The sequence below is a fragment of the Nanorana parkeri genome, unplaced genomic scaffold (assembly GCF_000935625.1).
Source record: "Nanorana parkeri isolate BGI_ZX_2015 unplaced genomic scaffold, ASM93562v1 scaffold228, whole genome shotgun sequence".
In the NCBI taxonomy this organism is placed as follows: domain Eukaryota; kingdom Metazoa; phylum Chordata; class Amphibia; order Anura; family Dicroglossidae; genus Nanorana; species Nanorana parkeri.
Genome location: NW_017306496.1, coordinates 289,271 through 303,203, shown reverse-complemented (window position 1 = coordinate 303,203; position 13,933 = coordinate 289,271). Strand labels below are relative to the sequence as shown.

Sequence of the window (13,933 nt, the reverse complement as noted above, 5' to 3'; positions counted from 1 at the left end):
AATGTTCTTTGTCAAGGCTTAATTGTGTGTACAGCCCAGGGACAGGCAACTACAGCCCTTCAGCTGTTGTGGAACTACAAGTACCATGAGGCATTGCAAGACTGACAGTTACAGTCATGACTCCCAGAGGCAGAGACATGCTGGGATTTGTAGTTAAAGAATAGCTGGAGGGCCGGAGTTGCCCACCCCTGCACTAGGAACTGTATTGGTGCTGCTAGGATTCAAACAGCATAAGGATGGCCATACACTGTTAGAATTTCGAGCGATTTGCAGGAATTGGTCCAAATTGCTACAGTTAGATTTGGTAAATCTAATGTTGATTGTACAGAAATTGTACGGTAAGATTGTAATGTGTGTGGTGACCCTAAGAAACCGGGCCAAAATTCTTCAGCTGATCAGTAACTACATTATTATTATTATTATTATTATACAGGATTTATATAGTGCCAACAGTTTGCGCAGCGCTTTACAATATAAGGAAGACATTACAGTCACAATACAATTTAAGACAAGATGGTAAGGAGGGCCCTGCCCGTGAGGGCTTACAATCTAAAAGGGAGGGGCAAGTGATACATGAGGAGGTAGCTGTGCGGGGATGATTGTTTGAGAAAGTGATTATTCAGTGGTTAGGTCCAATCGGTTGCCAGCTGTCAGCATCAAATAGCCTCAGTGGGAAATAGTTTAGCGTGGATGGTGGATTCTGTTCGATTTTTTCTTTTTCGTTCAGCCTGCAGGCCCCGCTGTATGGCCAACTTTAGCCTGTGAAAGGTTCTAACCATTTTCCATTTTGGAGTTAGTTGCACACTTTGTATCCCCACTGGAAAGACTGCAGAAGGAAGTGAAAAAATGCTCCCCCATTGGGGGTAAAGGCCACAAATAAACCCTACCTGAGGTTTTAACTAGGGATGCACCGATACTAGTATCTGTGCCGATGCCGAGTATACTCATACTCGCCCCAAATGCTCCGATTCCTATCCGGCACTTTTGGTATCAGGAAGCCGGGCAGTGTGTAATGACTCGCTGAAAAAAAGGACTAGTAAAAAAGGACTAGTAATGCGCAACATACTTGTCCTTTTTTTCAGCGTTTAAACATACATTGTTGCTGCTGGTGGCTAGTACCTTTCTCCCAGCGTAACTAATTTGTTTGAAATACTGTATAATGACTCGCTGCCCGGGTTCCTGATGGATCGGGAGGCTGGCCAATCAGGAAGCTGGGCGCTGTGTAATGACGCAGCACCCGCTTTCTGATTGGCTGGGAAGCCAGCTTCATGCTCCCTCGTCACCTCGTCATTACACGGCGCCCGGCTTCCAGATTGGCCAGAAAGCCGGCTCCATGCTTTCTCGTCTCCTGGTGACGAGAAGCATGGGGACGGCTTCCCTTCTAACCGGTGAAGCCGGGTGGTGAGTCTTAACACGCCGCCCGACTTCCCGGCTAATCAGGAAGCCAGGGTGGTGAGTCATTACACGCCGCCTGGCTTCCTTAATGGGACTTCCGGTATCGCTATTCTGTATCGGTGCGTCCCTAGTTTTAACCCTTCCCTGCCATGCCCAAAATGAAGCAAAGAGTCCATAAAGGGCAGATGGCTGCATATAATACTGTATATATCAGGGATCACACTCAGCAGGGCTCAGTCCTTGGATCCTTCACATTCCACAGGGGTGTGTGTATCCTTTATCACCATCATGGCATCAAGTTAAAGAGGATCCCCCTCTTCTCCTGAAGGGATAATTGTTTGTTTTGTTGTGTTCAGAAGCTATTAAGTAGGATTAGTCCCTGGACTGTAATGAGATCTGCCCAGGAAATGGTAGGACTGATAACCAGCTTTTCCAACACAAGGGATTCTTATGGAAATGTAAAAGACGACTTCTGAAGCCTTCCCTGGGCAGGCACTGTTTGTGGGTTTCTTGTCATTTTTCATTTTTAATTGCTCAAGAGATTAGACTGTAATTAGGGCAGGATTTACTTCTCCTCTGAAAACTGAAGTACATTGGTGGTGTTTGCATGCCTGTGTCTGCCACACCATTGTTACATCTCCCTGAGATATTGTATCTGTGTAAGAGCAAAAGGCCGCTGTAAGAGTCCGCTGCCATAGCTGAAAAGTCCTTTGCATCAGTTTTAGATGGTTGTTCTAACCCGGGCAGACAGCACCCCACCCCTACCACTGGGAGAGACAGCATCACTTCATGAAGCGGTTCCCAGCTACACAGGATCTCTCCATTACATCTCTTCATAAATCAGAGCCATGAGTAATGTCCTACCCAACACGTTACATAATTGCCTCTCATCTTTCAGGGATGTTGTGCGCTTATATGTGTGAATGTCAGTTCATGCTGGCTCTCACTTTGTTCTGACTTACCGCTGCGTTTTATACCGGCCACACACGGACGTATGACAGCTGAACTATCTTCAAATCATCTGTAAACACCAATTGCATTTGCAATTCTTTCTTTTGTGTTTAGCAGTATTACACATTATGACACAGATCCTTTTTACCAGTTTAAACTCAGGAGTTCAATCTTAAAAAAAAAAGCATTCAAGTACCTTAACTATTAACAAAAATGTATCTTATTTGCAGGGATGCACCAATACCATATTTTCTGTATCGAATACGAGTACCGATATTTTTCTGCAGGTACTCGCCAATACCGAGTACCGATACCGGATGCTTCCGCTGGCTTGGAGCCAGCTCCCCAGCCAATTAGGAAGCCGAGAGGCGGGTCATTACTTGCCGCACGGCTTCCTGATTGACCGGGAAGCCGGCTCCATGTTCCCCTACAGCACTGCCGATCAGAGGAAATCTTCCTCTGACCGGACGTTCCCGTATCAGAGAAGGTATCGGAGCATTTGGTCGAGTAGGAGCACTCGCCCAAAATACTCAGTATCGGCACAGATACTAGTATCGCTATCGGTGCATCTCTACTTATTTTTGTATCACTCAGCTATAGATCCTCAAATCATCTCTGAATTGGTGCTGACACTGTCCTTCTTTCTGGAGGGTGGCTACTTTTGTTCCCCATGGTCCCTGTGTGTGTTGTAAAGTAGTCACCACTCCAAGCTCACTCCCGTGATGGACTACAATCTCAATACAAATCAGTAAACTAGATGTGAGATTGTAGTCTATCATGGGAGTGAGCTTGGAGCGGTGACTACTTTACAACACACACAGGGACCATGGGGGAACAATAGTAGCCCCCCTCCAGAAGGAAGGACAGTGTTGGCACCAATTCAGAGATGATTTGAGGATCTACAGCAGAGTGATACACAAATAAGATACATTTTTGTTAATAGTTAAGGTACTTGAATGAATTTTAAGATTTAACTTCTGAGTTTAGTGTCACTTTAAGTAATGCAGTCTAGTAAAACTGAACTTCGGGATGAGCAAATATTGACTTCTTTGTATCTTGATGAGCTTTGCGTATTTCTTTCAGATCTGTGCAGTAATCCAGTAAGAAACTGGAGCTTCCTGTAATACAGACCGGTCACAGCTGCTCCCTCTCCTTGTGCAGGGTGACTGGTCTTGTATCCGCCCCCTCTTGTAGTTTTCTGCAGGCAGCCTGTAGTGGGTGCTCCTGCTGGGTCCTTCCCACAGCTCTGCTTTCTGCACACGCTATGTGCAGAACAGAGATAATGTCACTGCTACTTTTACAAGTGAATTTATATTTTTTGTGGCTATTGAGAAATATATTTAAATGAATGTATTGGTGCTTGGAGTTCAATCACCCAACTAAAGACTGGAATGTGGTGAAACACATCCGAACTATGGATGATAATCTGTGGTCACTGTTGACAGTCACCACAGGTAGAAGCACACTCAATTCACCTTAACAGGGTTATTCACAAAAGGGTGAAGAGTTTGGAGAAGGACGGAGAAGTGAACAATCTAGGACAACATAGCTGAACTGGAAACATTCTACAATTCAGCTCACTTTCCAGTTCAGCTATGTTGTCCTAGATTGTTCACTTCTCCTGCCTTCTCCAAACCCTTCACCCTTCAGTGAATAACCCTGTAAGTATTCCAGATCTCAAAGTCGCCTATGATATCTACATTTCTAATGGCAGATCATTTTTGAACTATGCCTGATTCTCACAATTGACGTCCCAGTCATCGTCATATTGGCCAAAGGTGTCTGGGTGAAGAAGTGCAGTTGTCACTGTCAGCCGCGATGAGCCATAAGGCATCATGCAGCCTGCTCAACAAAGGAGCCAAATGATGCCGCCTCCTAATAAATACAAGCCATTGTGTGTGCGTTTCTGAATTTCGGGGAGTATTTGTACTTCTGACTGATGTGCCACATAAAAATACAGACTCAGCAAAGCCATACAGAGCCAAGGAGGAATGGGGCAAGGCAAGTCTTTTGTAATGGATCCCTTATTGTCATGAGAAGAGGATTACCGTGAGCATTCAGGGCCTTTTTTTGTGTGTGATCCCGTTAAAGTTTAATGATGTCAAGTGCATGTCGTGTGTAAAAAGGGGGTGGTCAGCCAAGGGAATTATCTGAAGAATTTGCTGAAATCTCCCCTTTCTTTATACCTTGAGACAGGACCAAAAACAACAAGAGGCTCCATGTTGTTCTATTATTTAGCTGTATGAAGAATTGCTAAGGGGTATTGTGTTGTTATTATAATACAGTTAGGGGTAACATGTAATACTGTTAAGTCACAAAGAGACTCCACAGCTTGTTTGAATGTATCTTTATAAATAGACAGAAGGTTGTTCGATCATTGTCTTATCTCTCCGCTGCCTGTCCTTTTCACGTTTTAATTATATAAACACAGCACTGCATATTTATAGCTACACACATTATATTAAATAACTGAGCAACGTCACTTTTTGTACACTTGTATAGTATATCCCCCCAACATGGTATATCTCCCCTTCATTAAAAAAAAAAAATATTAGAAGCACTATCAAATACTTTTATTTTTACTGTTATGGAAACTTTCTTCTTTTGCAGCGTTTCTATACAGAATGGGATTCATTTATAAAGAAATAGAACGTGTTTGTTGTTAAAGTGAATTTTAACTTAGTTTAGTAAATGAGGTGAACCCATGTTTTTTAATTGCCACATAATTGGGTCTTCAAAGTGAACACATCCTCACTTTATATACCAAGCTCAGTAGACATACACTTTGCAATGTGAATGGCCTCTTCTCCTTCACTAAATCAACCCCAGTAGGTTGCTACAAGTTTGTTCTTTGCCTAATATAAGTGAAGCTACCAGTATCATTCAGGCAACATTCCTTGTGTCTGTGGTTATGAGGAGACAGGGCCAACTGGTCATTTCTGAGGAAGATACTCCTGTAGGGATTTCCATCTAAATGATATTGATTCCACCTTTATAGATATAAAGCCTGTGACACACTGCACGCTAAGCAGTGTGAAGCAAAGCGAAGCAGTGTGAAGCAAAGTGAAGCTTCGAGGCGCGGAGCTGAGCGCAGCCAGATGAAAGACTTCCTCTTCAGCCAATTGGCTCACACGTAACAACAACTCAATGGACTTCGCATCCTGACATGTGGGTTTATACGCGCAAGCCGATTGTCTGAAGATTACATTTTTTCAGGACACTTAGCTATGCTAGCTCTTGCAAGCTGAGGAGCCAGATCAAAAATTTTAAGATACACTGCAGGTGATGGTCTGCGTGCCGCCGCTTCCCTTTGCTGCATGCTGCTTAGCATACAGTGTTGCACAGGCTTGAGTCTTCATGCTTGGGTGGTCTGATGGTGTAGATGAGATCTTTCAGTGGATTGTGCCCACTGGTCTGACTATCTTTTAATTCCTATGGCCTTCTTAACTGTTTGCCACCCCAGCCATGTGATGTAATTGCTGGTTTTCTCAGGTATGAAATGATGCTACACATAGTCTGTGCTGTGCAATATCTGCCACAGTGCTCTGAAAAAGTCACGTAATCAGTTCATGAGGAAATTGGCCTTGTGACGGAATTTCTTGTTAATCACTTGTGGGTTTTGTGCAGCTACCACTCTTTAATTGTTCGCTAAGATATAATTAATATTTACCCATGCAGAGCTTACTGATCTATCACATTTGGCCATGAATGTGGATGTCCAAATCTACATGAAAGGTGCCATGAAAGGTTTACCTTTTGCCTTGAATTCCTCTTGAATAATAGCAGTGCACTTCCTAATGTTATTGTGCCAAGGCACTCTTGTGCCCTTAGCTTAATAGCTATATATCTGCAGCATTAGAGTATCTAAGGCACTGCTGCCTCTGACTGCTAGTCTCAGGGGATTTGGTGATGTCAGTACTTGGCAGTACTCACTGTTCTCCTTGCTGGACCGGCATCTGTACCTGAGAACTTGTAGTGCAAGCACATCCCTGCTTTTCGTTTATGCATTCTATGGATCTGTGCTTTCTGCACCTTTCCTGCTGCTTCTTGATCATTACCCCACCAATCATCAAACTACCAATCATCAGGGTCTTGACTCTGACATGTAGAAGCAAAGCCCTGTTGCTCTACTAAGATGGCTGCTTTCACACATAGACACAGTGTGGAACAAGGCATGGTTGCTCAGTAATTGGAAAAAGAGCACTTGCAGGGGGCCTACAGGAAATGCTGGTGAGTAGTTCTTTTCCATCCGCTTGCCTTTTTTCCAGCTGCCGCTAGTAATAAAAATACTATAGTAGGTTATTATGGGGAACGCTGCAGTTGTAACTAGCTGTGATTGCTCAGTATAATCTTTTTTTGCTGCAGGACAGTCATGAATAAGGCACACTTTTGTCATCTTATCAACCACCCACTACAGTTTTACAGTCATCTATTCAATCACTTCCTTTGGTTTCCAGATTACTTGGAAATTACAATCAAATTTTGGTTGAAGCCAAATATATTGACACCCAGTGCCAAATTTGCCACAAGGCAAGTAGGCCTGTGCCTAAAGTTGGCAGAGGCAAATATGGTGTATTTTCCTGTATGATTCTATGTCAAACCATTGTCAGTTGAAGCATAGACTTCTAATATGAACATGATTGCATAGTGCTACAATATTTCTAACCCAGGTTAGGATCCATAAAAAAAGAACATGGCAAGTGTAAGAAGTTATCTGGGAAAAGGGATATAACTTTGGGGGGCCAAAGTGTCCAGTGATGGAAATCTCACTCCAGTGGTACCATAAAAATTATATTTGCCAATGCAATGACATGAGTTCCTCTGTGTGAAGTCATATATTGTGTTGTACTACCTGTATTACACATTTCTGATGAAACATTACATTGTCCAAGGTGTAAAGAAGCCCTTACATTTTGGTATTTTTTCATTCTGTACTGAAAGCCTCCATCCTGACAGCATATCAAGCCAGAACACAGCATGCAGTCAGCACACTAGGCTTGTGCTCTTCACATTCCAGAAATAATTCTGTATATTAGATCCACTTATGGCAACATACATAAGAACCCCCTATGTGCTTGTGACGGGGCATGTAATACTCATTTCACTGATCTACAGGGAAGAAAATTTGACTTTTTATGCAACACTGATTGAGTTCTGCCAGTGTGACCAGTTAAATTGAATCATCAGATCAAATGTTTTTACAGTCTGGAAACATCTCTTGAGAAACCATTTTTACCTAAAATTAAGATTTAGTTTTCTGCAGAATGTGGGATATGTATGAAGCATACCTGGCCAAACCATAATCTGTCCTTATGTTCATGTTAGGTTGTGTAGTAAGGTCATGGGAGTTAATGAAATCAGTAAGTTGCCAGTGACCCAAACTAACCTCACAAATGTCACATCATAGCAGTGCCACGCGTGTTTTTTCGAGGTTACTGCAGATGAATGTAATTATGTTGTTTATGCAGTGGAGACACACAATGGAGATTTTATGTAACGCGTCTCCTCTGAAAATTGAAACTGATTTATTTATTCAGCCCAAACCCCAAAAGTCTGCTTTTTAAAGGCCCACCAGTCATCTACCACGTAGTGTATACAGTGATTAACTTTATACATTTTAATTCAGGCTAATTGTAACACAGTATGAAGAACAACCAATCAGAACTTACTTTTCATTAGCTCATTCACCAAAACATGATGGAAAATGCAAGTGTAGATTTGGTACAGTCTGACTTATTTTAAAGAACCACTGTTAATGGACTTAAAGCTGAACCCCAAGTATAAATTATTATGCAGCTTGGCCTAATGAAAGTACAGTATGCATATTTTTTACCTGGTCGACCTACGGGAATCCTGTGAAGCACTGCAGTATCTGGCGCTACTACTGTGCTGGCCGCGATCTCCTGCGTCCTGAATGCCGCTGTGCTGAGCAGCTTCCCCTTTGCTCCAATAACACAGGGGGGCACTGACTCGACTCAGTGGCCATTCAGAGAAAGCATAGCATTTTTATCAATGAATACAAGGCATTCTCTGATTGTGACATCACCATCCCCTGTGTCCAATCAGTCCAAACAATATATATAGGGAATATATTGTATCAATGCTATACATGCTACTGTATGTTCTCCATGGGTTTGGGTGGGTTTCCCCTAGCTGTCTTCCCTCAGTCCATAAATATACTACTATCTTAACTGGTCCCCCAGAAATTGGCCTTATTGCTTATGTAGGACTGTGGTCAGGACATTAGAGTGTAAGGTTTTGCAGGGCAGGGAATGTTCTCTGGCTGTATAAAGTACTGTATAAATGAGGAAATAACTAAAGTGACCCAAGGAATAGAAACCAATCACACATTACATATTCTTAGTCTGGCAGTATATATTAATAGAAGTGGATTTCTAGTTGGACTATGTCCATGTTAAATAACATGCAATTACTTGTCTGCACGTGTGTGACCCCTGCAAAGTTGCCCATATCATGCCACCTCAATCAGTCTCTGTTGCGGGTATCCTAGCTCCTAACATATTTACATATCTACATTGATGGGTAAATCTCACTGATCCCATATCTGTTAATGCATGCAGTCCTCTTATGATGAATTCTTCCATCTCAGCCATTCAATACACCACTGAATATTTGCTGCCCTTTGAGAGGCGGATCTTTAAGTGCCATTTAATTGTTACACACAAAGACACATTAAGTCATCACAATGTAGACACATTTGAGTGTCCAGGAGCCTTCTTGGAGTTTTTGTGCTGCTTGTCAGTTCATGCTTTTCTATCTCAGTTTCTAGCTGTATACTCTGTCCCCAGAAATGGTGTAGTTTAGCTATCAGTGGCATCTACCAGGAAGCCTTATTATGAGTAAAGTCACTTCCTTCCTTTACAAGAAATTGCTTTTAATCAAAGTGAGCATTTTCAAGGGCATTGGTGCCCTGGTTACGCTGGAAAGTTTTGACTAATAAGGGCAGACCAAGCATGTGCCACAAACGTGTATTTGTCATCTGAATCATCCTCTCTATAATACTGAGTGATTTATGTTCATTTTACTTATGGAAAGCATGAGTCAAATTTATAATGGCTGTCACTGAGTGCAGACTTTCTCAGCGATGGTATGTGAACCCCCTGGGGTGATATATGGAAGGGCTATTACAACACCTGTGTGTCATGATTAAAAAATCTGCTTCCTTTATCTGCCGGAGTAGAATCACAATGTAAATACATAGTCCATCCGAAATGTAATCTGCATATATAGTAACATAAGCATGAAGACAGTTATTCAGCTTTATCAAGAATGCTCTATATCCATTTCTAATCGCTGGCCCTGTATGAGTTTTTTCTATGGGTAATGTTACAAACATTTAGGTAAGTAGCAAACAATTTAAAATGAGCATTTCTAAGTGCAAATTTGTGTGCATGCTGGAATGTTTTCATATTTTAAGAGCCCCAAATAACTGATCAAAGAATGTTATCGAAATTTATTTAAGGGCACATTGTCTCCAAATTGATAACTCTAGTCATACACGGTTACATACAGTTAGATGCACAGATGCTGTCTGTACAGTAGCTGCTTGAATACCCGAATAATGACTTCATCTGATAGGCTACAGCCACTATTTGGCTGCCAATTTTCCACCCGACTTTGATTTTAAATCAAATTTTGTTGAACTGGGTGGTGTCGACATCGTCACCCATGGCTTGAATGTAAGCTTATTCAGCAGGAATCGTCTGAAATTCAAGTTGCAAAACAGAAAATTTGACTGAAATTCAAGTTGGGTATGGCCAGCCTAAAATTGTCATATATTCTGCACATATAAGGGGAGGAGCTGTGACTCTGGTAAATAAGGATGATCTTTAACGTGCTGAAATTGTCAGCGGAAAATGCCTCTGTCTTGCAGCACTGCAGGGGGTTGGGGGACTGTAGCACCATCCCAGTGATGTCACCAACCCGGGAGAGTTAGAATGTTCATTTTGATACTTGCCAAAATGTTCCAACTTGCAGTGATCAGAAACACCCTCTTGGCCACTCAACAAAGCCAGCTCAGATGATTATCCATGATTACACTATATGTAATTGCTCTCTTGGCACTTTTATGTCTGATAAGAACTCACAGGCCTCTCAACTGGCGGCTCAGGATATATATATATCTATATATATATATAAATATATATATATAGATAGATAGATAGATATATCCTATATATATATATACATATAAATAATTGTGTTTTTTTTTAACCTTCATTTTTCATCAGAACTTTACATGAGTGAAAGAAGAATGGGTGGAAGCCATTTAAACTACCATCATCTTTTGGCATATTGGGAGGAAACTGTAATACTCAGGGAAACCACAACATACACTCAAATATGGGCTGAACATAGCGTCCTTCATGGGATTTGAGCCCATTGTAAGGCAGAATTAAGTGCAGGGGTTTATTTTCTTCCCACCTAAGCCATTTTCTTCTGCCATCCCCTTCTAGCCTCAATAGCACACTAATAAGTCTCAGCCAAAGAGCTTCTTTAGCCACCATACCGTCCCTCTTTAGCCTCCATACTCTTTATCATTTGTAATAGCTACTTATTACTTTCTGGCAAGAAAGCCATGTAGCAAAAATGAAATGGAACACATTTGCAGGCATGGTATTGCCGACTTTGGATCTTTTGTTGTGTAGGAAGAAAGCCCTACCTATGTATGGACAGCATTACTATAGTCATTCATATCAGTTGCAGGTAATCACTTTGCGGAGGCATTACCCAACCCCCTTCTATACCATTACCATGCAAAACATCACAGATTGAATGCACAATGGCCACAAAGCAGAGTGATTTTCACCTCTTTAAGATAAGACAATGGCTAATATTCTAAATCAACACTCATCCCCCACCACAAACACCACTCTGTCTTGCTGCATTTGAATTTCTCAGCAGGAAAAGGGACCCCCACCATTCTTCACTCCTTTCTATACATACAAAGGGATGTGGACAGAGATATGCTGATTAGGATCTTCATTTGCTTCTGAAGAATGGCAGAGGTGAGCCGTAAAGGAGATAAGCTCAGGTCCCCCTCCTCTCCAATTTCCAGCCCGTTCAGGTGGGTATTTGTAGCTCAAGATTGAAATCCCACCTGACCTAATAAACTGGGTGCCAGCGATATTCACTGGAATGATTAGCTGTCGAGGTGTTTTTGTTCCAGTAATCACAAGGTGAATCCCATTATCACAGATTGATTTTTAGTGTATACAACAGCAGAACAATAGAAGATATTTTACACCTGAAATTTCTGTATTTCCACTTCTCCCACCTCAACTAGAAATGAAAGGCAGATAGATGAAGTCATACTGTGCTACCATACACGGGCAGATGTGGTCATTATATGATCAGATTTGATGTACTCTACATTCTATATCAGAGAGAAAAGACAATAATGTTGCTTGCTCCTCATGCATGCCAGTTACCAGTTAGTATGCAGGACATACAGTTTATGTGTTGGCACCTTAAAGAGTATGTCAGGGCAAGTAAAAAGAAAAACACATATAGTACACCTCTGCAATGCATGCACATTTTCCCATGTTGATACCTGTTGATCTGCCAGAAATGCTCTCAGCTCCTAATTTCATTTTGTGCAATGACACCATATGCCCTATTGTGGACTGAAATTAGGAGAATTGGTGTCAGCCCTGCCTCGTTGTCTGTTGCTGATCAACTGAAACCCTCCCCCTCTCCACAGCATAGGGGCTATTATTATTATTATTATTATTAGTAGTAGTATTACTACTGTATACAGGATTTACATAGCACTAACAGATTGCACATCACTTTACATTATAAAGCAAGACAGAACAGTTACAATACAATTCGAAACAAGTTGGTTAGGAGGAACTAATCGAAAAATGAAAAAATCAGGACAGACTATTATGAACGAGGTAAATTGCCTCATATGAGGTGGTCCATTTCCATGACGCAGGTCATTCCAATTATTGTATTATACCCACAGACCAGGTACGTATCATTGGCCTGGCTCTATAACCTATCAGTAGAGGAAAGGATGTGTCCTGGAATGGAGATAGCTGAAGACAGTGTGTTATCTCATGCCAGGAATGAGTTAATGGCTGCTCGTACCTGAGGGACCGGTTATGTCAGTTCTCAGTTTGGCAGGATCAGGAGAGGGGTGTTTGCATTAGTGGGGGAAGAACTCTCCCCCAGGTGTTGAAAAGCTTTTCAGCTTAGCTTTGCTAGAGCATTTCAGCTATTGTGACAGAGAGGAGCAATTGCGCCTATAACATTCCTAAAACACACACCCAAAACACACAAGTAAGCACACACTCTTGCAGGAAAATACATGTACACACGCCTTTTTGCTACATTACTTCATCCACATACAGAGCCAAACTGACACGGGCACATGTATAACATTCATACCATCACATGCAGCTCATGAAAAGATCACCCAGTATAGCAGTATTGTAGAGAATACCCTTCAAAGGAGACTGATTTATCATGATAGATTGGGGCTATACATCATTCATCCATCATTCCAGTAAAGTTTTCTAATGCATACTGCATTTCCCAAGCATTACATGTCTCAGTGATTCTCCTTCTGTCCTGTTGTACTAAGGCTGCCCAAGAGAGGGGAGAGGCCCTATTCGCAGCTAAATAGACAGTTCCAGGTAGGTGACTACAGCTCATATGCTTCAGAGCACAAGTGAATTGATGGTACAAGGGTGGTATATGAATGTTAGCATGCTGATGACATGTTGACATTCATATCTTCTATCCCAGCTGTTTAACATTCAAGTGGACCTGTCTCAGCTTTGAAAATCAGGGACTGCCTCATACACAAAATTGATTATGAGTAAAGAGTCTAAAACAGAGGTAGACAAATGAGTATGGAATTCTGGAGCCAGTCTGTCCAATCTAGGAACCAGCAGGATATTTTTAGGAGCCAGCTCCATTGACAACATCTAGAGAAACATCAACATTTGCTGCCAGCTGTAATTGTTAGGTAGCATTGGCTGCCTGGCTTTGTCCAGCCCTGGTCCAAAACAACTTTTCTCTATGTACATATATGGGTACATTTAGGAAATTCAAAGACTGACTAATTTCTCATTAACAACAACGGGGAAAAGAAGATCTGACAACAACTGATGTGTATGCATCACTGCCAGACTTACTGGAACCCTTCTTCCCAACTAAGGTCCCATTTCCACTGTTGAAGATTGCCTACAAAATGATAACAAACCAAACTGCACAGAAACCACAAAGAGCTGTTGCATTCAATCAAAGCCTTTCCATGTGTTGTAATTTACCAAAATGCATGCTACAGCTTTTTCTCTTCAGATTTGAAAAGATGCATATTCATTGTATCAATATCCCAGCATGCAAATCAAAAGCAAAATACATGCAAACCGGCAGGAAAACACCTTTAAAAAACCATAGCAATAGAATGGGCCCTATGACCCCATTCACATTTAAGCTGAGTGTCTTTTGTCATTTTTGGCGCATTTTTGCATGCTCTTCAGGCTTCATTGTTTCTTTTTTGATTCGCTAATGGGAAGCTAGTTACTGGGCAAGAAAACACAAAAAAATGTGT

General features: G+C 41.7%; 1 protein-coding gene across 5 annotated transcripts in view; it reads left to right on the top strand.

Moving 5' to 3' along the window:
* The window catches only part of RARG (retinoic acid receptor gamma), a 127,269-nt gene that overhangs the window by 90,280 nt on the left and 23,056 nt on the right, over nt 1-13,933 (top strand). The window contains exon 1 of one of the 5 annotated variants that reach the window (XM_018556232.1): nt 12,454-12,458. The exons of the other annotated variants lie outside the window; for them this stretch is intronic. The gene's annotated coding sequence lies outside the window, so the exon portion shown is untranslated. Of the gene's footprint in view, nt 1-12,453; nt 12,459-13,933 lie in introns of those variants that run through there. 5 annotated transcript variants of the gene reach the window in all.